This window comes from Canis lupus, chromosome 29 (genome assembly GCF_048164855.1).
Source record: "Canis lupus baileyi chromosome 29, mCanLup2.hap1, whole genome shotgun sequence".
NCBI lineage: Eukaryota > Metazoa > Chordata > Mammalia > Carnivora > Canidae > Canis > Canis lupus.
This window is the reverse complement of record NC_132866.1, coordinates 6,826,322-6,848,840: the sequence shown is the minus strand read 5'-3', so window position 1 is coordinate 6,848,840 and position 22,519 is coordinate 6,826,322. Positions and strand designations below refer to the sequence as shown.

At 51.4% G+C, this 22,519-nt stretch overlaps 1 protein-coding gene across 8 annotated transcripts in view; it reads right to left on the bottom strand.

The window, feature by feature from the left end:
* CTBP2 (C-terminal binding protein 2) overlaps positions 1-22,519 on the bottom strand; it is a 157,230-nt gene that overhangs the window by 117,397 nt on the left and 17,314 nt on the right. The window contains exon 1 of one of the 8 annotated variants that reach the window (XM_072804949.1): positions 13,895-14,280. The exons of 6 other annotated variants lie outside the window; for them this stretch is intronic. The gene's annotated coding sequence lies outside the window, so the exon portion shown is untranslated. Of the gene's footprint in view, positions 1-2,867; positions 3,006-13,894; positions 14,281-22,519 lie in introns of those variants that run through there. One more of the 8 variants, XM_072804944.1, reaches the window with a different exon arrangement.

Here is a 22,519-nt window from a genome sequence, read left to right as displayed (position 1 = left end):
TAAACACAAGTGAGGCACCAAGGATCTGAGGATTTATGGGTCCAGAATCTAGTTCCTCTAGTGACAACAACATTCATTCATTCATTCATTCATTTATTTATTATAGTCACAGAGAGAGAGAGAGAGGCAGAGACATAGGCAGAGGGAGAAGCAGGCTCCATGCACCGGGAGCCCGACATGGGATTCGATCCTGGGTCTCCAAGATCGCGCCCTGGGCCAAAGGCAGGCGCTAAACCACTGCGCCACCCAGGGATCCCCAACAACCTTTATTTTTAAGACTAAATCAGAGTCAGAGGAGATCCTCTCGAAGGTAAGCCAAGACCCAGGATCACCTGGCCAATCAGGGACAAAGGCAAAAATCTAGCTCGGCTTGGTCCTTTCCTTTCCTATTTCTTTCTTTTTTCTTTTTCTTTTTTTTTTTTAAGAATTTTAATATATTTATTCCTGAGAGAGAGGCAGAGACACAGAGGGAAAAGCAGCCTCCCCGCGGGGAACCCGACGTGGGACTCCATCCCAGGACCTGGGATCACAATCTGGGCCAAAGGCAGACACTCAACCAGACACTCAACCACTGAGCCAGCCACCCGGGCGTCCCTGGCGTGGTCCTTTCCACTCATACCCCAACACGCCATCAGAACACCTGGCAGTGGGGTAAAGCCCCTCAACTGGTGGATAGCCTCTTCACCTGTGACCCCAGCTCAGACCAGATCCCTGATACAGACATCAGACCCTCTTCATCCCATGGAATCCAGGACCAGGAGAGAAAAGCCAAATACCAGCCCAGCCCAGCCCAGCGGCCCCCTCCCCACACTGTATGACCCCATCCCAAGAGCCAGGGGTTATCTCAGTGTAGGCGCCTCCCAGGTATCAAGCAGCATCACCCACAGTAAGGCCGGCCTGACCGTCTTATCTAGGAAAAGCCCCTAAATTACCTATCGATTCATATACATCAGGTCAATAACCCTGGGAATCCTGAACTCACTTCCACACCCCTAATTCCTCAGTTGTGTTTCATTAATTTGCAAAGTACAGGCAACCTTTTAGCATGGATGGTCATGCGGGCAATAATTCCTGGAGTGCTGTCCTGTCTTACAAGAGGAGTGTGTAAATACACGCTTATGTATGTGCACAGCACAGTGGCACATGTGCTTCCTGAAGGGATGGCAGCAGCTCAAATGCGTCAACTCTGAAATTAGGTTCCCAGAACCTGTCAGTATATGGTCGTCACGAACACAGGCCAAAGCCCCAGGTGCCCACACGGACTCCTGAGGTCCTGCTGACGCTGCCTTACCCCACTTCACGCATCAGGCCTGCGCCCCACACGTCACTATTGTCACTGTGTAGCTGCTAATAAACAAAACCTCAAAATTTGATGACCCGTTATCCCAAGTTTTATTTCTTCACATCCTGCAGTCACCGAGCACTATGCAAAAGCACACACCAGACAGACAAAACTCCCGAGCCAAGCCCACCTGGCACCAGCCACTCACGCATCACTCCATGGGTGTTCACAGAGACAGGAGGCCTGGATGCCCAGGTCCTCCTGACACCAAGCAAGTGGGGGACCTGGCGGGGAGGAGTGTTGGGAGCAGCTTTCAGCACGCAGGTCCCCCACTAGAGTTTCCTCTTACCCACTTCTGGTCTAAGACTGGGTCAGAAACCTTTGGGATGGAATATTCCCCACCAATAAAAGGGAACAAATCAGGGACACACAAAAGAACCGGAAATCCAAGGGAATTACGCTGTGAAAAAATTCAATCCTAAAAGGCCACCTCTACTTTGACTCCACGTATGTTAACATCCTCATGTGACAAAATTACAGAGATGAAAAAACAGATTAGTGGTTCTCAAGGTTAGGGACTGGGAAGGGGGCAGGACACGCCAACCCTAGAACAATGTAAGAGCAAGCTAGGCGCAAGCCACCTCAAAAGGGTGTGGCTGTCAGTGGGAACCAGGGGACGTCTTTGGGGCCGTGGAAGTGTTCCGTGTCTTGACCACAGTGGGGCATGCTGGCACCAACACGTGCACTATTGCACAGAAGTAAACACCCACTCAAATGAACACATGAACCCTGGGGGAAATCTGAAGGGGATCTGGGGATTGCATCCATATCAACTTCCCGGTTAACTGGTACTATTGTCTGGGAAGATGTTACCACTGCGGGAGCCTAGATAGGGTATTATTACAACTACATATGATTTGAGGATTACTTCAAAATAAGTTTAATTACAAACTTAACAACTAGGTTTGCCCTGTTTTGGGGGGTTTAGTTGGGCTCATGTGGACCACAGATAGGGTAATTCCTTTCTTTTGTGGATTGCTGTGTTTACAAGAAGAGGAGCCATGAGGAGCCAACCCTAGTAACAGGATTTACACACTGAACTGGAATCGGCTTCCTCTGGCTGCCTGGGCCCACGAGCCCAGCCTGCTTCTCAAAAGCCAGAGCTCCCAGCTCCTGAACCCTGACCTTCTCCGCCGCAGTCGACAAAGATGCTTGCTATGTAAGTTCTTTCCTGGGAATAGTCACACCTGACTGGCTTCTCCCTCTCCCAGCTGCTGCGGGACGCCCGGGGCTCCCCAGGTCACCAGTGACCAGGGCGCCTTCCCTGGCGGAGCAGCCCTGGAAAGGACTGGAGAGAAACCAGCCCCCACCCCGAGCTGGCCTGTGCTGGGTGAGTGGGCACACTGGTGGGGAACTAAACCCAGGCCTCCCTGAACCCAGCCTGGCTAAATCGAAACTACAGGCAACAGGCTGGAACAGGCCAAGACCGTCCTTGGCACGCGCACCCACACACACACACACACACACACACACACACACACACACACACGGTTGTACGCTGGGCTGGCTACTTTCCTGCACCCACCTCGCTCAAAGAAAGTTCTGGAGCTGAAGAGTCTGGGCAGATCACCAGGGTCAGGCGAGCCACCTGCCTGCTCGGACCCACCGCCGCACTCCTGCTCTTCCAGCAGCCTTCTGGGACAAAACGTAATCACACTGTATCAACCGAAAGGTCTTTGGCTGCGTCCTGTCTGTCCTCCCGTGATCCCCCGTGGCCTCCCTTTTAAGGAAAGCTGGCACACTCACTCCTCACACTCGCCGGTACCTCCCTGTTGATTCAAAGAACCCAAGGAAGAAAATTGCAAGAGCGTCTTTGCTGTTTCTGCCTTTATTGTCTTCAGGGCTACACTTTTTCACCCCCCCCCCCCCCGATTCTTTCGACAGTTTATCCTTCATATCTCCCGGAGACAGTAACAAAAACATCTCCCTCTCCCCCCAAAAATGTGCCATTAGATACAGTGTACAGCTGAGAAGTATTTCAGTAATAACGCCACTGTCTTCTGCTTCTAGAAACCCTTAAATAGCCACTTACTCAAAAAACCTGAATGTTTTCAAATCTCCAACACTGCCCAGCTTCAAAGCTGCTAAAGAAATAACCAGCAACCCTTCCACGGAAATAAAAATTACATTCTACATAAATTAAATATATAATTTGATTAAATGTGTTTATGTCTTTGTGATGACATTTAAAATAGAAGCAATCATTTTCGTTCTTAAAAGAAAAACTCTTTCAAATATAATTCGAAGCTGTCAAACCTACCTTCTGCTACAGATCTTCTAAATGTCACACACCTTCAAAAGGGGATGGCAGTTTCCTTTTAAATATGCAATTCCAAGCAGTGCGTTTTGAATCAAGTACGTTATTAAAACACACCGCTGGCATTTATCCTGATTAAGGACAGCGTCCGCACCCCTGCTCCTGATGGACTTGCTCAGGAGCCGGCACCTGTCCCTCCGTCCGTCCCCCCCATACTACACCCCAGGGTGCATACTCAGTGTCCGGCTGGCTGCAAACCACTGGGCCCAGCACCAAGTCACACCCCTAACGCCTTAAGGGGGCAAAGGTATCTTCCTGCCATTCTACGGTCTCCCTCCCAGATACCTCGCTGAACTCCAGGTAACCCAATTTTGGCAAAGCATCAAGGGCCCAATTGTAAGACCGTGTTAATCAGATACAAAGAAAACTCCAAACTCATTCTCTTAAGTCAATGACCTACATATTCAATTGCTTATTATCCAACTCCGTAGCAAACACCATGCTATATTTAAACAGAGCACGGATATAGCTTTCTCCCGAAACGTTAGTGATGCAGATAAGCGTTCCACCCCAGCCCTCCTCCCCTCAACTGAAAGAGGGTAACCCCAGTCAGCATCACCCATCTGTGGAACTCCGAAGGAACGCGCGTGGGTCTGTGTCTCCATTATTTTAGTGAGGGAGCAAGTGTCATTTTTGTTAAAAGCAACTGTGAGTAGCATCTCCGCTGGAACATAAGCAAGAGGAAGCCTGGTTCACCTCTGCCTCCCCAGTACTCCCCGACAAATAGCAAGTGCTCAGAAAGAAAACGGCTAATGACTTCCAGTTAAGCGTGGGTGACAAGCATGTGGCCTACCAAGTGTCCAAAGGGGATGCAAGCGCTCACTGCCAAACCCTGGCACTAGGGACTGACACCCAAACAATCTTGCAGCCAGCAAGGATGACAGCATATTAACACGGACACCCCAAGAATCTGGTGTGGACTCCTGACGGTCAAAACCAACAGCCCTTTCTCAGCTGCCATCTATCTTCCTGGCTGGTATACACCCACACACACACCCAGGACACCACACACACGTGTGTACATGTGTACACATACACACACACCCCTATGCGCTCATACTGCACCACCTGAGAAGCAGATACTATTAAAAGAAGCAGATTTAGGGGCACTTGGGTGGCTCAGTTGGTTAAGTATAGCTGACTTTGGCTTAGGTCATGACCTCAGGGTGGGTCCTGGGATCCAGCCCCACATCAGGCTCCCTGCTCAGCAGGGAGTTTGCTGCTCCCTCTGCTCCTGCTGTTTCTCTCTCAAATAAATTAAGTCTTAAAAAAAAAAAAAAATTTAAAGATAAGTGAAACCTACCCTTGTCTTCTAGGAGTTCCAACAAGGAACAAGAATAGAATGCCTTGTGCTGGAGAAGCAGGCATGGAAGAAGGAAAGAGTAGACCGTCCCTCTGCCTGAACTCCCATTCAGATGCTCCCAGGTCAGTCTCCCCCAGGACCTCCTGGCGCACCTCACACCTGCCTTCTAGATGCTTCCTCCCCATCGGCATGTCCCACCTGCCCCTCAAACTCAGCTTACCCACATCATTGCCCTGATACTTGAGAGTTCCTGATTCTGAGTAAAACAAACCCAGACCCTGCCCTGATTTCAAGTGCATATTCCTGGAATCGACCAGGCCAGCCTCTAACGTGTGTTCACCTCGATGTCTGACGGACTGGAGAGTAATCCTGATGTTACCAATTCTGGGGCAGGAAGTAAAACTCCTAAGCATCATCTCTACAACATCTGTCAGAAGCCCAGCAGAATTAAATTTTTTTTTTTTTTTTTTTTTGGAGAAAACGACAGTCCAGTTCAACTGGTCGATATCAACTGGCCTTGTCCTTTCAATATTTTTAATTCCATCCCAAATCAAATGACAACCTTAGAAGGTCTCCTCACAGAACAGCTTCCTCTAATTTGTCCCTCAACAGGCTTCTGACTTTTTCCACTGGACCCAGGCACAAGCAGCAGCCTGACAGGTGTAGGTGTTACCAGACCTTGGTTGATGGTAACTATTCCCTGTACACCACTCCCTGTATTGGAGCATTTCTCTTTGTGGTCAGCTCAAGGACGCACATGGTCTCCCTAAACTCAGCTGTTCACGGCCAACTGTCCTGAAATTTACGGCTGCTGTATTTGCATTTCTTACCAACTCTGGCTCTCATCCCCTCTTACAACAGCCTATTGGTTGGTTGGGTTTCTTTTTTTTTTTTTGGAGTCCAAGTACTTTCTCAAAAGAGGTAAGATATAAATAAGTAAATGGAATCTACCCAAGGACACATTAGTAGCCCTTTAAACCAGGTCTTCAAAAGCACTGTCCCCAGGGACACCTGGGGGGCTCAGTGGGTTAAGTGTCTCCCTTCAGCTTAGGTCGTGATCCCGAGGTCCTGGGATTGAGTCCCACGTGGAAGGGGCTCCTTTGCTCAGCATCTGCTTCTCCCTCTTCTTCTGCATCTCTCTCCTGCTTGTGTGCTCTCTAGCTCTCTAAGTAGATAAAATCTTTAAAAAAAAAAAAAAAAAAAAAAAAAAAAGCAAAGCACTGGCCCCAGAGAAACTTGGAGAAGCTTCGAAGGCCAATAAAGCCAGTACACCCAGATTGCTGGGTCTTTTAGGCCCTGCCCACAAGGCAGCAGATATGCAGGTACAGCTCCAGAATATCCACTTAACCAGTATCTTCACACTGAAAAAACTAGAAATGCATGTGCTACCACGTGACTTACCAGTGGGCTCCAAAAATCAACTTCTGGCAGTCAGAAATGCAAACAAGTTGGCATAGATGTTAAGACCCAAGAACTAAAGACCTTGACCCTCATGCTTCATTGAGTATCTGGAGGGGAGGGGAGACCACAGGGCACGGGAGAGGGAGGAGAGGGGCGATCAATGATCCTTCTGCATATCCAGGGAAAGCCAAGCCAAGCCAAGCGGGCCCATGGCTCCTTTTTCCAGAGCCAGTGAACTCCACGGCCCACCGTCAGCAGAGCAAATGGTGTAGACTCTGCATCTGTCCTGTTAGTGGAGGGACCATGGGAGGGGAGGATGCCCCCCCCCCCCAGCCACCCACTCGTCCTCCTTCCCACCGCACCACCATCAAGCAGAAAGCCAGCCTTCAGTTAAATGGGTTCAAAAACAGCTCCATTTCCTTCCATGATGGGTAGCTCCATAACATTTTATAACTGCTTTAGAAAAGTAAACAATATACCTATTCTATAACCAGTAATTCCATTTTTAGGAATTTACCCAAGAGAAATGAAAATGTAGGCCCATAAAAAGACATGTGCAAGAATGATCCATAGCAGCTTTATTCAGAACAGCCAAAAGCTGGAAACAGCCCAAGCATCCATCAACAGGTAAATGGGTAAACAGTGTGACCGATTCCTACAGTGGAATCCTACACAGCCATTAAGAAGGAACAGGTGACTGATCCAGGCAAAAACATGCCAGGAGCTCAAAAAACATTATGCTGAATCAGAAAAAGCTTTTGCAAAAAGGTACATGGGGTATAATATACATGAATGCATAACCTATAGGTATGTGTATTACATAGTATGGTATTCACAAACAAGCAAAATTAATCATGGGGCGGGGGGAGGTTGGGGTTGCCTGAAGTGATCAGAGACAGGAATGGGGACTGTTTGGAAAGGGCCAGAAGAGAAATTTCTGCAGCAATGGCATGTTCTAGATCCTGCGAGGGCGCAGGTGTGTGCAATCTGCCAGCGAAGTGATTGGCACACTTAGGGATCTAAGCCTTTCGTTTTACCGCATGCCCCCCACTCCCTCCCCTAATTTTTACCTCTAGAGGAAAACAAAACAAAGGGGTAACACAAGCAAGTCAATGTCAGATAGTGAGATGCACACTGAGAGACTCAGGGGTAGAGGTGAGCAGGATCCGGAAAGGTAGCCAAGAAACGTTGCCAAGTAAAAGACAGGCTGATGGGCAGAGGGCAGGAGAGCGCTTCAGCAGTCAGGCGGGGGTGGGAGCGTGGGCTCGCTGCAGAATCACGTCCACATGGGGAGCCTCTCACTCATGGCAATCCATACAAGTCCTGTCTCTAGAATGAGGCCCACGGGAACCGTTGAGAGGCAGGGGCCATTCGCCCACCCAGAGCAGGAATCCCAGCAGACCAGGTAGGAGATCCACTCCTAATCCAAGTGTGGGATCACCATGCACCCAAATAACGCCCACTCCTTCCGTGAACAGACATGAATCCAAGGAGCCAAGGCAGGGCCGTGTTTAGGACCAGGTACTAATGCAGACTGATAAATCTGGAAGCCCCTGCCCAGGGGACAAGCCACTGGAGCAGCCAGCAGGGTTTCAGACCCTCCCTCTCCAAGCCCCTTCAGGGCCAGTACAGCCTTTTGCCAACAAATAGCTCCTAAAGAGCAAAACAATTAGCTAGGGCCCATTTGGAAGCACACTGTAAATGCCATACGGCTGTAACACAACGTAGTGAAGGATCATGTCCTATCAAAATAGTCTCAAGGTGTGCCCCCACATGGGCTGGACGTACCAGCCCCTCATATCACCAAAGAGACTTTTAAAGAATTAAATATAGGGATCCCTGGGTGGCACAGCGGTTTGGCGCCTGCCTTTGGCCCAGGGCGCGATCCTGGAGACCCGGGATCGAGTCCCACGTCAGGCTCCCGGTGCATGGAGCCTGCTTCTCCCTCTGCCTGTGTCTCTGCCTCTCTCCCTCTCTCTCGCTCTCTCTCTCTGTGACTATCATAAATAAAAAAAATTTAAAAAAAAAAGAATGAAATATATAGAAAGGGCCCACAAGTTCCCAGGTGAAATAGAGCGTGGACCCTCTGAAAGGCCGCCCACTCCCCTTTCATTCCTGCTGCTCCCACCAGATGGTGGGCAAACTACAATAAAAGCACATGTGAGAGGCATGAGCAGCAGCAAGGCAAGGCTGAGGGAGTCAGGACCCCGATGGAACCCTGGTGCTCAGACTTGGGCCACTCCTGGCAATCACCAGGCACGCGCCCCGCACTTAAAGAGTCAGACAAACCACACTGGGAGAGGACATATGGCTTGCTGCCCAAACTGGAAGAAATTCCTGGGCACTATCCCTCTGACCTACTTCATAAAGTTCAAAGTGTGTGAAGAGTCCTCCAAAAACAATGCCAGACAAGATGAGCTGTGCAAGAAACTTCTCAGGGAACACGAAAAGGCAGTCAGAGGGAGATATGGGTCAGACTCTGGCAAAGGGGGGGTGGGGGGAGACCCTCCGCCTGTTGTGTACAGTTCAAGGCAGAGGAGAATGCTCAGGCATAATCAGCTGGCTGCTCAGAGGAGTCCCAACTCTTACAAAAAAGGCCTGGGGGTGCTTGGATAGTTCAGTGGCTTGAGTGTTCACAACTGGTAATTTTGGCTCAGGTCATGATCTCAGGGTCATGAGATTGAGCCCTGTTGTTGGGCTCCACGCTCAGCAGGGAGTCTGCTTGAAATTCTCCTGCTCTTCCTCTCCCTCTGCACCTCTCCCACCCATCTCAAGTAAATAAATCTTTAAAAAAAAAAAAAAAAGAAAGAAAGCAAGCAAGGAAGCAAGCCAGCCAGGCCGGCCTGGCATCCCTGCCATGCTCAGGCCCCAGCTGGGGGCAGCCTGCGAGAACAGAGGCTCTATAAGTGCCAAGCTGGATTCCAGATGCAGAACACAGTAGTTAGGGCCACCAGTCGAATCCATTCCCAGGAGCAGAAGATACCAGAGAGGCACGTTTTCAAGGCTGCCACCCCATACCAGGTCATGTCTACAGTTTTACAACCCAAGACTTTATTGTGAACTTCTCTAAAGACTGACGATCCACTCTCAGGGCCACCCGGCTGCACCCAAAGCACTGGGGTGGATGGCATTTGGCAGCGAGAAGCAGGGAGCCTTGCAAGGACACCCACCCTCAGGGACTCACAGCCTAGTGGGAGCCTCCACCCCCTACCCCAACAGCAAACAAGAAGGGAGTGGGAGACAGTCTCCACGAGGAAGCACTTAAATGGACATGAGGGGATGGAGAAGGGCCACCTTCTCACTGAGGCAGAGTGTGTCGCAGGGTTGGCTTGGATTGACCATCAAGGTAATGAATTTCCCAAACTAGGGTGTTAGTTCCATTAACGCTGCTTCAACAGACCCAGAACGGAGTTATCAGCTCAACACAACACAAGCTTATTTCTGTATCACACAAAGATCAGTGTTCCTGAGCATGGGCAACTCTTCACAGGGTGATCCAGGGACCCAGGATGCTAGGTTACCTTCTGCTGGACAATCAGGGGGTGGGAGGGGAAGGAGGGACAGACACTGGTTTCTTAACTACTTCTGCCAGGAAGGGACACCTATTCCAACCAGGACTCCGTTGCCAAGAACTGTCCTGGGACTTCTGGTAGATGCCCAGATGGTAGCAGTGCAGCCGCTCCAGTGTTAAGTCCCTACCAGTGAAGGGAAGCGTGGGCCTTTAATGAACATCTGGTCACCTCCACTGCACACACCTGCCAACTCGGCCTTGGGACAGGCTTATTTTGGAAGCAATATAGGCTCTGGTTCTCTGAACACAAGAATCCAAGGCTATCTGACCATAGGACCTAACCTGAAAAGAGATGCCCACTCCAGAAATGCATCTATTAAATATTCCTGTTGCCACAGCAGTAAAGTAGAAGTCTGATCGCAACTGAACTTTTACTCATCAACTGAAAGTTTTAAGTTAAAAGACCCAACTCTAAAACTTTTAAAGTCTGCAAAATGCTCTCAAGTCCACCAAGTCTAAGATACTATCAAATCGGACACCGAGCATTATTTCATAAGTCACTAGGAAAGAATACTGTCCATTAAACTATGGCATGTATCGATTTCATGACTGCTCAATCCCAGACATGTTCAATGGTGAACATCAAGGAAGTAACAGGGTTTCTGTTAAAGTCTCTCAACAGCCTAGGAAGCAGCACAGAAATCACCAGTTCACAGACTGGGAGCCCCAGCCTCTGTCCTGGGTTGGGTGACTTGCCAGAGGTTACGCAGCTGGTTGGGGAGAGGGAGTCAGTTTCCAACCAGCCTGGCTTAGCACCTACACCTGTGTCGAGCCCCAGCCCATTTGCAAACTCTCACAGAACCAGCCACGCTCCAATATCCTCACATCCATATAGACTCTCCTTCAAATGGCAAATCAAGCACCCTGGGTGGAATATTCTTATAAACTCATTTGAATTAAAAAAAAAAAAAACCCCACTCTACTAAAATACGGATTTTCATCTGCATAACACTTTACCAACAAATTCCACAACATTCAAGTGAGAACAGATGATGTACTGAAACATCAAAAACAAGAATCCGATTTGGTAAACAGTTGAGCGCTATTTTCACATCATCCTAATGAATTTAGTTTCAATAAACGCAAATCAGCAAACGCTCTGAAAATTCTAATAGTATGGCACAAAATGATTCTTTGAATGACAGCCCCAGAAAGCAAACTCTTTCCAGCAAGTGACAGATACCACAAGAGAAAAATCAAAACAGAGGACTCCGTGCAAAGGGTCCACTTATGGCTGGTGGGTCTGAAACTTGGCCCTGGGCATGCTGCCCATGTACAGTTCCCCGGATTGTGTGTGAAGCCAGTGGAGGAACTCTAGACCCCTGAATCCTACTCAAACTGCTCAATCTGATTACCAGGTGTCTGGCACATGCAAATATGGGTACAGCAGGTGGGTCAGCCGTCACAAAAGACACTGCACAGATTTCTGGTCATATTCTTGCCGAGAGCAGGCTCCTGTCTCTAGATCAAACTCAGTAGGGCCCCCAGCATCAAATCAAGGGCAGGAAGTGTCTGAGGATAGGGAGAGGATACAGGCCCAGACTCCCCCACAGCCCTACTCAGCTCCCCACCATCCTCTACGGTGTGTCTGAATCCCATGGGCCCTCTGAAAGGGGTTGGTGCCCAGGTTAAACCTCAGCAGTGACTTTACTAGCACTTTGTTAAACTCAAGAGTGCAGTGAGCGAGCAGGAGACAGGGAAACAGATACTCTGGAGAGACGCAGGCAGAGCCATCTCTTCCAAGAGGCATCTGGGCCCCCGTCTTCTCCATCGGAAAACAGGGGCTGTTGGTAAGCTGTCCTTGGAACATGTCTAAACACAACTGTCAACCATAAACCACTATAAAAGGCTGGACTGGTCTTTTGAAATGATGTTTTAGCTTGGACAATTAACAAATTCAGAATCGTTAAAAAAAAAAAAAAGTCTAATAGCTTCCTTTAAAAAACAAGTGTACCCGTCTCTCCAGACTGCGAGCTCTGAGGACAAGGAAGTGGCCCCCTCTTACTCTATTCCTCCTGGAGCCTCACATGTGGGAATCAACACACGATTACCTGGGTTCTGAGTGTCTGACAGATACTTCCTGGCCATGGCCCCAAGATTATAGGAGTTTGTGTTTTGTTTTTTTTCTTTTGCATGGACAATGAAGTTCAGTTCCAAAAAGAAAGGCACAGAAAAGCATTTAAGACTTCACTGGTATGATTTTAAGCAAGAAACAAGATCTGATTTTAAAAGCATGTCATCAGCAGGAACAAATAAAAACATGTGAAAGCCACAAACACATTATTTTTCATTTGCTGTGAGTCCAAGGATCAAGGTAGCCCCCAATGGCCAGACTCATGCAGCTGGAGCTCTTAAATCCATCACCTATTCCGGGCCTGCAGCCTTTCCATCAAGTAATTGTTATGACTCCCAACTCGTCAACAGGGAGGTGGAGGCTCTGAGCCTCATGCCACAGTCCACAGCACAAAAGCAGATTCAAACCCAACCAGCGGAAGGCCACCCATGACCTGCCCAGCAAAGGCCAACAGGACAGGAAGAATAAGGTGAAATGGGATCAGGCTTCAAGACGGACCCCCCATGGAGAATTTAGGACTCTCTGCTTCTGGCCACCCCACCCCCTTCTGCCAGGTGGCCAGAGGGGGTAGCAGATAACACGGTTCCAGCTCTGAGCTCAGGGCCCATCCAGGAACCCCAGGCAGGGACTGGGGAATCCACGAGACCCCATGACCCTAATGGTCCATCACCTACTGGAGACTCCTCAATGAGAAGGGAGCTGGCCAGGTTCCCAAAGCAGACGAAAGATCACAAAACACTCGGCTAGAAAACTGTGCCACCTGCCACAGCAGTCCCAGATACCCAGTTCTGCACAGCAAGGAGTCCCCAGCTGATGAAGGCGAAGCCCCCAGCACCCTCACCCTCAGGTGCCAGCTCTTTACCCACAAGAGCTCAGGGAAGGGAATCAGCCGACAGGATCAGACCGGTAGGGCTTCATCCCATCTGAACCTCCGGGCTTTCCCTCATTCCCCTCCCCAGCCTGGAAGCCAAGTCAGGCACAGCCCTCTCCCTGACCCCAGCTGGGGCCTCTCAGCCCAGCCTGCTGGCCAGCTGCCCCTGCCCCACCCCTGAACCCCCAATGGCTTATCCCAACGCCACTCAGTCACCCAGAACCTTGTGATGTTTAGAATCTCAAACCCTTTGCCTTTCATAATAAAGGGGAGGCAGCTGGATCCCATCCCACAGTGGGCTGTGGGGCGCTGCCACCCACTCAGGCCAGCTACAAAGCCTCTCCCAGACTCAGGAATCAGTTACCATGAGTTCACTTCCTCCTCTGTGGGGACACCAGCACCCCTCATCCCCGCCCCCAGCCTGGTGGCCTGAAAGCAAGACAATTCCTGGCAGCTCCTCCAGGGCTTCCTTTGTTCCCCGTTCAGCACCCACCCTGCAACCCTTGCCGCCTCGACCTCCTGCCTCTCCCTCCTGTCCTGGAGGGTCAGAACACATCTCCCCACCCCAGATGACAAAGAACCCCAGGCAGGGGCTCTGAACAGTATGAGTTCCCAGGCTCCTGCAAGAACTGCCAAGAGTCGGATTCTTGTCCTACAAAAATGCACACAGGACCCTCCCTACCCCATCCCCTTGACTAGCGCCACCCCTGGGGCTCACAGCCACCCCGGAGCGTGGAGCCCTGAGAGGTCCAGGGCCTGAGCCCTGCCACCAGCTTCTTTCCTTCCCACTGACCGAGGCAGGAAGACCGGGAGGCTCCTCGAAGTGACTTCTCAGGAGGCCGGAGACACAGCTTTCCTGACTTATAAGCAGGAGGGGCCCTGAGGCCGATGGGATCCCAGCAGCTAGGGCTCCCCCACCCCCACCCTCAGCCTCACGTGCTCACAGGCACCTGTCCTGCCAACCTGACCCCACTTTGACTCCCGGAGAAAACGGCACAGCCCCAAAGGCCCTCACCTGTTGAAGGGAGACACTGGGCGTGAGCGGCTCTGGGTCACCTGCCGTCTGGCCCTGCAGCACCGACGGACCTGGGACCTGTCGCGTCGGACGCACGGTCGAGGAGCTGGGCTCCCCGGAAGCCTCTCTCTGCCTGGGGCCCCCGTCTGTGGGGCAGGGAGGTCGGGACTCGCTTGATCCTCTGGCTCATGACTTTCCAGGGCGTCTGGCCCACGGGCAGAAAGGGCCAAGTGGCCTCAGCTGAGGGCGGCGAGGCAGGGCAGTGGCTCTCTCCAGTTGCCCGTTAGAATCATCGAGGAGCTTCGCCAATTACCCACGGCAGGAACCTCTGAGGGTGGGGCTGGGCTTAGACCCTTTCCTCAAAGCCCCCAGGTGATGTAGGTCCAGACAGGGATGCGGAGGACGTGCTGGAGGGACTCAGGCCGCCCCTCCCCAGCGCCACCCGCAGCCCACAGCCCACCTCCTTCCTGACGCCCTCCCCGGCTCCCCTTGCTGGGGCTGCCCTCTGGGTGGGAGGTCTGCTCCTTGCAGGCAGGACCTCGTCAGGCTTGTCCCCGCTGCCGTCCCCGAGGAGGAAAGGCCCCCCACCTTCCCTCGGTGTGGCCAGACAAGGAAGAGGCAAGAAGGAAAGCGAACCCCCTCTGCCAGGAATGAGGGTGCTCAGCACCTTCCCAGCCTCCCTAGCCAGGGGTGATTCACGCCTAAACCACCCCCTGCAGAGCTCCCTGAACCCCCACCGTGTCCCTACCACAGGCCGGGGCTGCGGAACTGGCACCCACAGTCGGTTAGAAGGCACCGTCCAGAACACAGACTACGAATCCCTCCAAAATAGCTCCGCCAGGCCACGGACACCCAGGGACCGAGACACACAGCGCGTCCTCCCCAAAGGCTAACAGGACGTCCCCGCGGAGGTGCTGCCCGTGGCCTTGAGAGAGGCCGGAGTGATTTCAAATGGGCTCCGGGCACAGGCGCGGGGGGAGGAGGGGGTACTAGGAGGGGCCAGGTCACCAAACTCTCCCCACCCGCGTGACATCACCTCCAGGATATGAGATGTTTATTTTTAACAAGGTCTCATGTTCCTGCTTAGCTAAAAATCTAAATTCCCCCTCTGGGGGCACCTGGGTGGCTCAGTGGTTGAGTTTCTGCCTTCGGGGCGTGATCCCTGGGTCCTGGGATCGAGTCCCAGGTGGAGCTCCCCGCAGGGAGCCTCCTTCTCTCTCTGCCCATGTCTCTGCCTCTCTGTGTCTCTCCTGAATTAATTAATTAAAATAATAAATTCCCCTTCTGGGTCTTCACATACCAGTGGTGCCCAAATCACAACTCACCAAAACCTCGAAAGCACCAACGATCTCAGAGGAAGGGTCTAAAAAGAAAAAGGGACGGGGAAATCGAGGTGCTAGAAGGATGGTCTAGGAGGAACGGGTCTGCTGGATCAGAACGGGTTCTGTGTTTTACAAGGGGCTACGATACGAGCCTATAGAGACGGGTGTCCCCCCTCTGGGTGCAGCTGCGGAGACCAAACCCAGAGCAGGGCCTCGGGAACCCCTGCCCCCCAACATCCAGCCCCCAGTCCCCACGGTCTCCAGCCCCCACCAGGCAGCCAGCGAGCAGCCGGTTCCCCTCAAGGATGGCGAACAGCACACACACAATATCAAGGGTCAGACTTTATCTTTTAAATGCACAGTGTGCCTGAGCCAAAAACAAAACAAAAAGCCTTTCCAAGATGCTTTCCAAATTCCAGAAACACACTGGGCTGGAAAAATGGAGCCCGGTTTCCTCTTATTTTTAATCTCACATTGGCTAGGTTTATAATAAAAGAGAATTACCTATTTATTTGCTTACCTTACTTGGAAAGACAATAAATTGGAAAGGCTTCATAAATCTCACAGGGAAGTCTTTAAACAAGGACTGTCAGCAAAAATCCGTAAATAACCTTCTGCCAGTCTCTAGCAATCACCTCCACCACACATTCTTTTTCCTTCCTGCTTTTGTACTAATCTTCTAGCAAACAAATCCAATCAAGCACCAAAAAAAAAAAGACGTTTTTATTCTTATTGAGGTAAGGCTCAGAAAATACCCAGGAGTCACCAGGCCTCTGACTGGGGTCCCTATAAGAAGGATCTGCTGCAGGGGAGGCCCCAGGGGACAGGCCGAGAGCTACCTCTGCACCCCCCAAATGCAGCCACACAGCTCTCCCCGATTCACCAAACCCAGGTCAGGAGTCAGCTTCACAAACGGAACCAGGGACTCAGCATTAATCTCCAGCACACCACAGGCCGAACCCCGAAACAGACGCCTAATGACACAAGATCATGCTCAGGCTGACAAGTTGTGGCCTGTCGGCCCACCTGGGGGTAAGCTGGTGTCAACGCTGGCTATGTCTGCGGCCAGCCCTGAGAACCCCAGCCCTAAGAACCCCAGCATCGGCCAGAGCTGCAGGATGCAGGCGGCTGCTGGTCAAGTTCATGCATCCCTGTCCTGCCGGTTAGGCTCACGGATTTCTGGCATCCCTAAACCCATCCACGAGGCCCCATTGCCACCACATTTGCAGGACTTGCAAGGCAACTGGTGGATGGGGTTGATTAAAATGACCTTCGGCAGCTCCGAGAGCGCGGAAGATGGACAGTCTCACACTGAGGTTTCAAGGACTGTGCTAAAAATAAGTTTAAACAAGAGGCAGGAGGAGGCTCGTGGATAATCAAATGTGCAAGACTTGAAAGAGCTGCTGTAATCAATTTACATATCAGGAAAGTAAAATTACCATAACCAGAGGGAAAATTTCTCCAAGCCAAAAGGTTAAAAAAAAAAAAAAAATTTGACCAGCAAACCACTACCCAGATGGAAATGGAAATGTGTGTCTTCAGAAAGCACCACCCTCTTGAAATGCCTGTCTGCTTCCAGAGCCTCGAAGCTTCACTGCAAGACCTCGATCCTTGGGTGTGAGATGCATGACTCAGGAAACCCAAACCTACTAGTGCACATCCACAGGCTCACTCGGACGGTTAGCTCTGCAAAGGACGGGGCTTTGGTCCCAACTCCCCCTGAGGTTCCTGTGCAGCAGCTGTCACCAAGAACTGTGTCCCTGCAAGCCACCGAGCTGCCCCGAGCCTAACCCAACTCAAGAACACCCAGCCCGTGAGAGGCACTTAGCTGTATTATTAGGGATGCACCAGATCCATTTATTTTTATATTGTCCTCCTTGGCCCATTCCTGGCACTCAACAAAAAGCAGCTATATTCTTATTTATCTACCAAATGAATGTATTTCTAGTATTCTTGAGCGCAGGCAAAGGCCCTTCTTAGCTGGCTCCCTTTGAAAGAGTCATTTGACAATGTGCACACCTCAAGAATGTTCTCTTTCTTTTCCAGCTGGGCCTGGGCATACAATAACAGCAAGCTGCTCACCCCTCAGGCAAAGCAGAGTGGCTCCCCATTCACTTCCTTCCAAGTCAGCTGGAATTTTAGGATCCACCCAAGGGAGCGGCTTCTCACCTAGAATTTGCCCTGTGGAGACAGAAGGCATCCGGAGAGCAGGACAGAAGCAGGAGCTGGGCTGCCTGGAACCGCGGTCCTACTGTGGTCACAGCAGGGCACCACAGCCACACGAAAAGCGTTGATTGCTGTGCATAGCACAGCAGATGCTTATTGACACCCTTCGGACCATAAAACACTTTTCTCTCTTATCTCTGTGCTTTCAACTTTTGCCCTAAGAAACTCCAGCCTCTGAGCAAGTTTCTTCCCCCTGGCAAGGTTCAGGCAAGGGAACTGGTGTCACAAGGCTGTCTGGCGGTATGTGCCCGGGCACCTCACAGCAGCCAGGTCCCGCAGGCTCTCCAGGCTGGGGGAATCTGGGCCTTCCCCCTGCCTGTGGGTAGAAGCGACTCCTCCAAAATCACCATGGCCAGAGTGGACTGGTGGCCGCATACAGACAACTTCTGCTCAAGGTCCCGGACGCCAGTTCAAACAGCCCTTGTCCCACTGGCCTCTGAAGCCCTCCCGGGGACACGGAATGCCAACCTTTCTGCTACTGACCCTGGCTCCAGTCTCCTTGCACTGAGAAGCCCCCCAAAGTCCCATATGCACGTGTCTGCACCTCCATCTGCTACCTCCCTGAATGGTAGCCCATACACGACCACCCACCAAGAGGCCAAGGATGCTTAGACATGAATTTCAGGCCAGACATGAATTTCAGGCCAGGACCAAGGTCAGGTTCAGTCTGAGCTCACAGGCTTCAGGGGGTTTCCTAACACACCCAGGAAGCATCGTGAGCCACTCTGGCTCGAGCAGCGCGTTCTCCCACCCTCAGAGCTGGGCCCTGGCAGGGAGGCACTGAAGACAGAACCAGCACTGAAGACATTTCCAGCAGCCATCAGAAAAGTCAATAAATGCAGCAATCCCCAGCTAGCACTTTTAAAAACTCCCAGATTCATTTCATAAAACTCCCCCCCAACTGAACGGAAACAGGAGAATATTAAATACTATGAAGAAAGCGAGTCGATGTCGGCGCCCATGCAGTGACAGGGAATGCTCTGCAGCCCGTCCAGCCCCACCTCATTAAGCACCCGTCATCAGGGAGACCCTGACCCTGGGGTGCAGGTACTAGGGTGGGACGCTGAGCGGGTGGTCCACTGCTGGATCCGCCAGCTGCTGACCTTCCCACCGGAAAGCCCTCTGGTCCCTCCAGGCTTCCCCCACGCCGCCCTTCTTGACCACAGGAAGGTGGTGGCCTGGTTGGCCTCTGCCTGCAGGAAGGCAAACGGGAACCTGAGGGCACCCCACTGCTGCCCCATGCCCCCTGGAGTCACAGAACACCGAATGGCCACACTGCCTGCTTGCTGCAAAGCCACTTCCCCCAAGGAGGAGAAAGGAGGAAGCAGCCAGTGACGTGGTGGTCACTCGCGATCCCTCTGGACCTGGAGCCAGCAGCCTGGGTGGATAGAGAAGCACCTGTCTCCGGACACCTTCCAAGAAGGGCTGGCAGGACATTGTGTGGAGGAGGGTGAGCAGCTGTTACGTGCGTGTCCCCAGGAAGCCCGGGGACAATGGCCTGAGAAAGCACCCAGGCCTGTATGTATGGCTTTGGAACCAGCCCCTCTGGGCAGAGAAAAGACAAGATTCCAACTACAGGGACTGGCCTTTGATCCAGCTAAATGCTGAAGTCTTGGGCTTCTTTGGGACGGCACGGGCATTGCCACACCCAAGCAAGTCTACCTGCTGGGACTGGAGAAGTCCCCCTGAGCCAAGTGAGACCCCTGGATGTCCTGGGAAATCCCGGCGCCTCACAGGACACCGGTGCCTACCTCCCCAAACTTCCTAGGCTGGTCTTTCTGCCGACAAAAAGGGGCGATTTCATCAGTGGCCGGCAGGGGCGAGACATAACTACCAAGGGGCATGGGACAACTTTCCTTGGTGATGGAACTGGTTCTGCAGCCACTTGATGTTTACATATCTTTTGTCAAAACTTGCAGGACTGCAGGTGGAAAGGGTGAATCGGAGCTTTATGGAAATTACACCTGTGTGAAAGTTTCTAAACATCGATCCCCACGAAGGACCAAAACAAATAATAAAACAAGGTATCCTCCCCTGTAGTCCCAGGCGGTGACCTCAGCCTCCAGCTCTCTCCCCAGGAAGGCACCTCCGTCCCAATCCCAACACCCAGCAGAGTGTCGACGTCTCCAGAGAGCGTCTCTGAAACTCAGCTGCACGTCACACAATCTTGTCAGGGGAGACCCTTTCATTACCTCCAGCAGCTCGGTAGCCAGGAAAGGAGAAATGACACTCCCCTCAAGTACCCTTCCTTGGTTGCCCCTGCAGTCTCCTCCATCCCAGGCAGCCTCGTCTCAGTCCCTTTAATCTAACTGCAAACCCATCCGATCAAGCCAGGAATGGACAGGCTACCCGTGGCCCCACCCGTGGTAATCATCCTGGGGCAGCGTGGGACGTGCATGCACGGGCAAGGCCATGGCCCTCTGAGAGCCCCCAGAGGCCACACCCAGCCCAACAAGTCCCCATCAGTAGGTGTTGGGACTGCAAGCATGCCTCAATTCAGAGAAGCCAGGGATCCCCCACTGAAGGAGAGAAGAGTAGCCCTGGAGGTCACTCAAGATCAGAGCCAGGGCAAGACCAGAGCTTTCCCTTGCTATTCCTTCGTTAAACAGGATCACCACCACCCCTGCCCCTGAAGATGACCGGTGTGGGGCAGAAGATAAAGAGACAGTGACAAAATAGCCTTCAGCCCTATCCTGGCACCTGGGCTTCTCTGTGGAGGGACACAGCAGGCTCATGTCCAGGAGCTCAGAGTCAAACAGACACTCAAGCTCTGGTGTAACATAAGCTGGGTGGAAAGGATGACTGACCCACCACGTAGCCCAAGGACTTGAGCAGACCCCCAACGAGTGACCTACCATATATGTAGCCCAAGTACTTGACCCACCGTCCCCCCTCTCCATCCACCACCCATCAGGCACCCGGGCCTATTAGTCTGAGTACCAAACACTCTTCTGACAGCTCCTCCACCCTCGACATTGCCCTAAAAGGCCATGCCTGGCGAAACTGATCTGAACTCAGGGCCACCCCACAACCCTCTGGGCCCTCTCTTTGCCTCTTCAGACCCAGAGTCCTTCCCACCACACTTCATTCTCTCTACTCCAACTCCAGTAACTACTACTGCTCCGACTACGAACAAGAATAGTAAGGGGATCCCTGGGTGGCGCAGCGGTTTGGCGCCTGCCGTTGGCCCAGGGTGCGATCCTGGAGACCCGGGATCGAATCCCACGTCGGGCTCCCGGTGCATGGAGCCTGCTTCTCCCTCTGCCTGTGTCTCTGCCTCTCTCTCTCTCTCTCTCCTCTCTCTCTGTGACTATCATAAATAAATAAAAATTAAAAAAAAAAAAGAATAGTAATAATGCCCACATGGGAGATCTTCCTCAAGGTGCATGTCAAGGGCTTGCCATACTTTAAGTCGTTTAACCCTCACAGATTCCCTGAGCACCCATCGGCCCACTGTGAAGACATTCAGGCACATATGTGGGGTCACTTCCCAAGGATTTCACCAGGGGGCTGGTGTCCTGGGACCGGAAGTCCACATATGTTTGTTTGTTTTAAAGATTTATTTATCTATTTGACAGAGAGAGAGAGAGAGAGAGAGAGAACACGCACAAGCAGGGGAAGCGGCAGGCAGAGGGAAAAGGAGAAGCAGGCTCCCTGGTGCCAATGTGGGGCTCGATCCCAGAACCCCAGGACCATGACCTGAGCCTAGGGCAGATGCTTAACCAACTGAGCCACTTGAGGTACCCCTGGAGGTTATGTTCTTAAGCTCTACACAGCACGTCTACAGTGGTCAGAGAGCACTACAAATGTCTTTTAATTCCTCCAGCGGGCCAGCCTCCCTGGGGCCTCAGCCCAGGAATGACCTACCCTCCGCCCATGCACTGATGCAGCATCCTGAGCCCATTCCAGCTCTTTCATGGTCACCACGGCTTTGCTGAACCTCAGGATAAACCCTCCTTGCTCCTGCTTGGAGGCTGGCACACAGTAGGAGCTGTATTTGCTGAAGAAGCAGATTTTTGTTCAACAGGCCATTTTCAGAAAAAGCAAATTCATTTCCGTGTCACTGCATAAATTTCCACAAATCAATCCAAACTGAGTTCCTTTATCATATAGTGTAAAAATTTTAAACCCTATGCATAAAATATGATACATCTATTTTTATTTGATCTACAAAATTATAAAGCTTTCCTAAATCTCTTAAAGGTGGTTTTTTTCCAGTAATGCATAACTGCTTAATTGGGAAGTGTACAAAACGTAATTACACTGCCTAACACTACAATATTGCTTATGGGAATATGTTTGTTCATGCATTCTGCTTTATTTTATATTTAATCTCTATTAGGATGTCTATATGAAAACAGATAGGTACGCTAGTCTTCATAAACACCATAAATCATAAAGTCATTTCTTTGCTAACCCAAGTCCAAAAGCAGCCCTAAAAGGAACTGCTAGGACCCAAATCCACTTCTCATATTCAAGCAGAGTTGGAGGTCTCTTAACCTGTGGCCCCAGACATCTATCCCTGTGCCACTCGGCCAGGTAACGGTTAAGGTAATGGCTAGAATTTCTCTCAAAGTAATGTCTCTGTGTGCAATTCAAAGGGTATCCCAAACTTCCCCCAGAAAGCAGTTACCTAAACCAGAAAGGGTCGATCTTTTCTGCTCAAGACCAGTTAACGACCTAACCTCAGCTCAAGGAGTTAAGAGGCCCCGTAAATCACTCCTCTGAGGACACCATGCATGTCCCTCAAGTTCACCTTGAAACAAGCACCTAGAACTCATGCCAAAGGCTCCAGACTCTGCAAACTGGGTGGACTTACCCACACCCCTACCCTGCCTTTAAATTTGTACACACACCCTCATCCTTAGAGTCGGGTTATCTGAGGGGCGCCTGGGTGGCTCAGTCAGTGAAGCACCTGACTTTGGCTCAAGTCATGATCTCAGGGTCCTGGGATCAAGCCCCACATTGGGCTCTGCACTCAGTGAAATGTCTGCTTCTCCCTCTCCCCTTCCTCCTCCCTCCCATTCATGCACCCCATGCACACGTGTGCATACTCTCTCTCAAATAAATAAGTAAA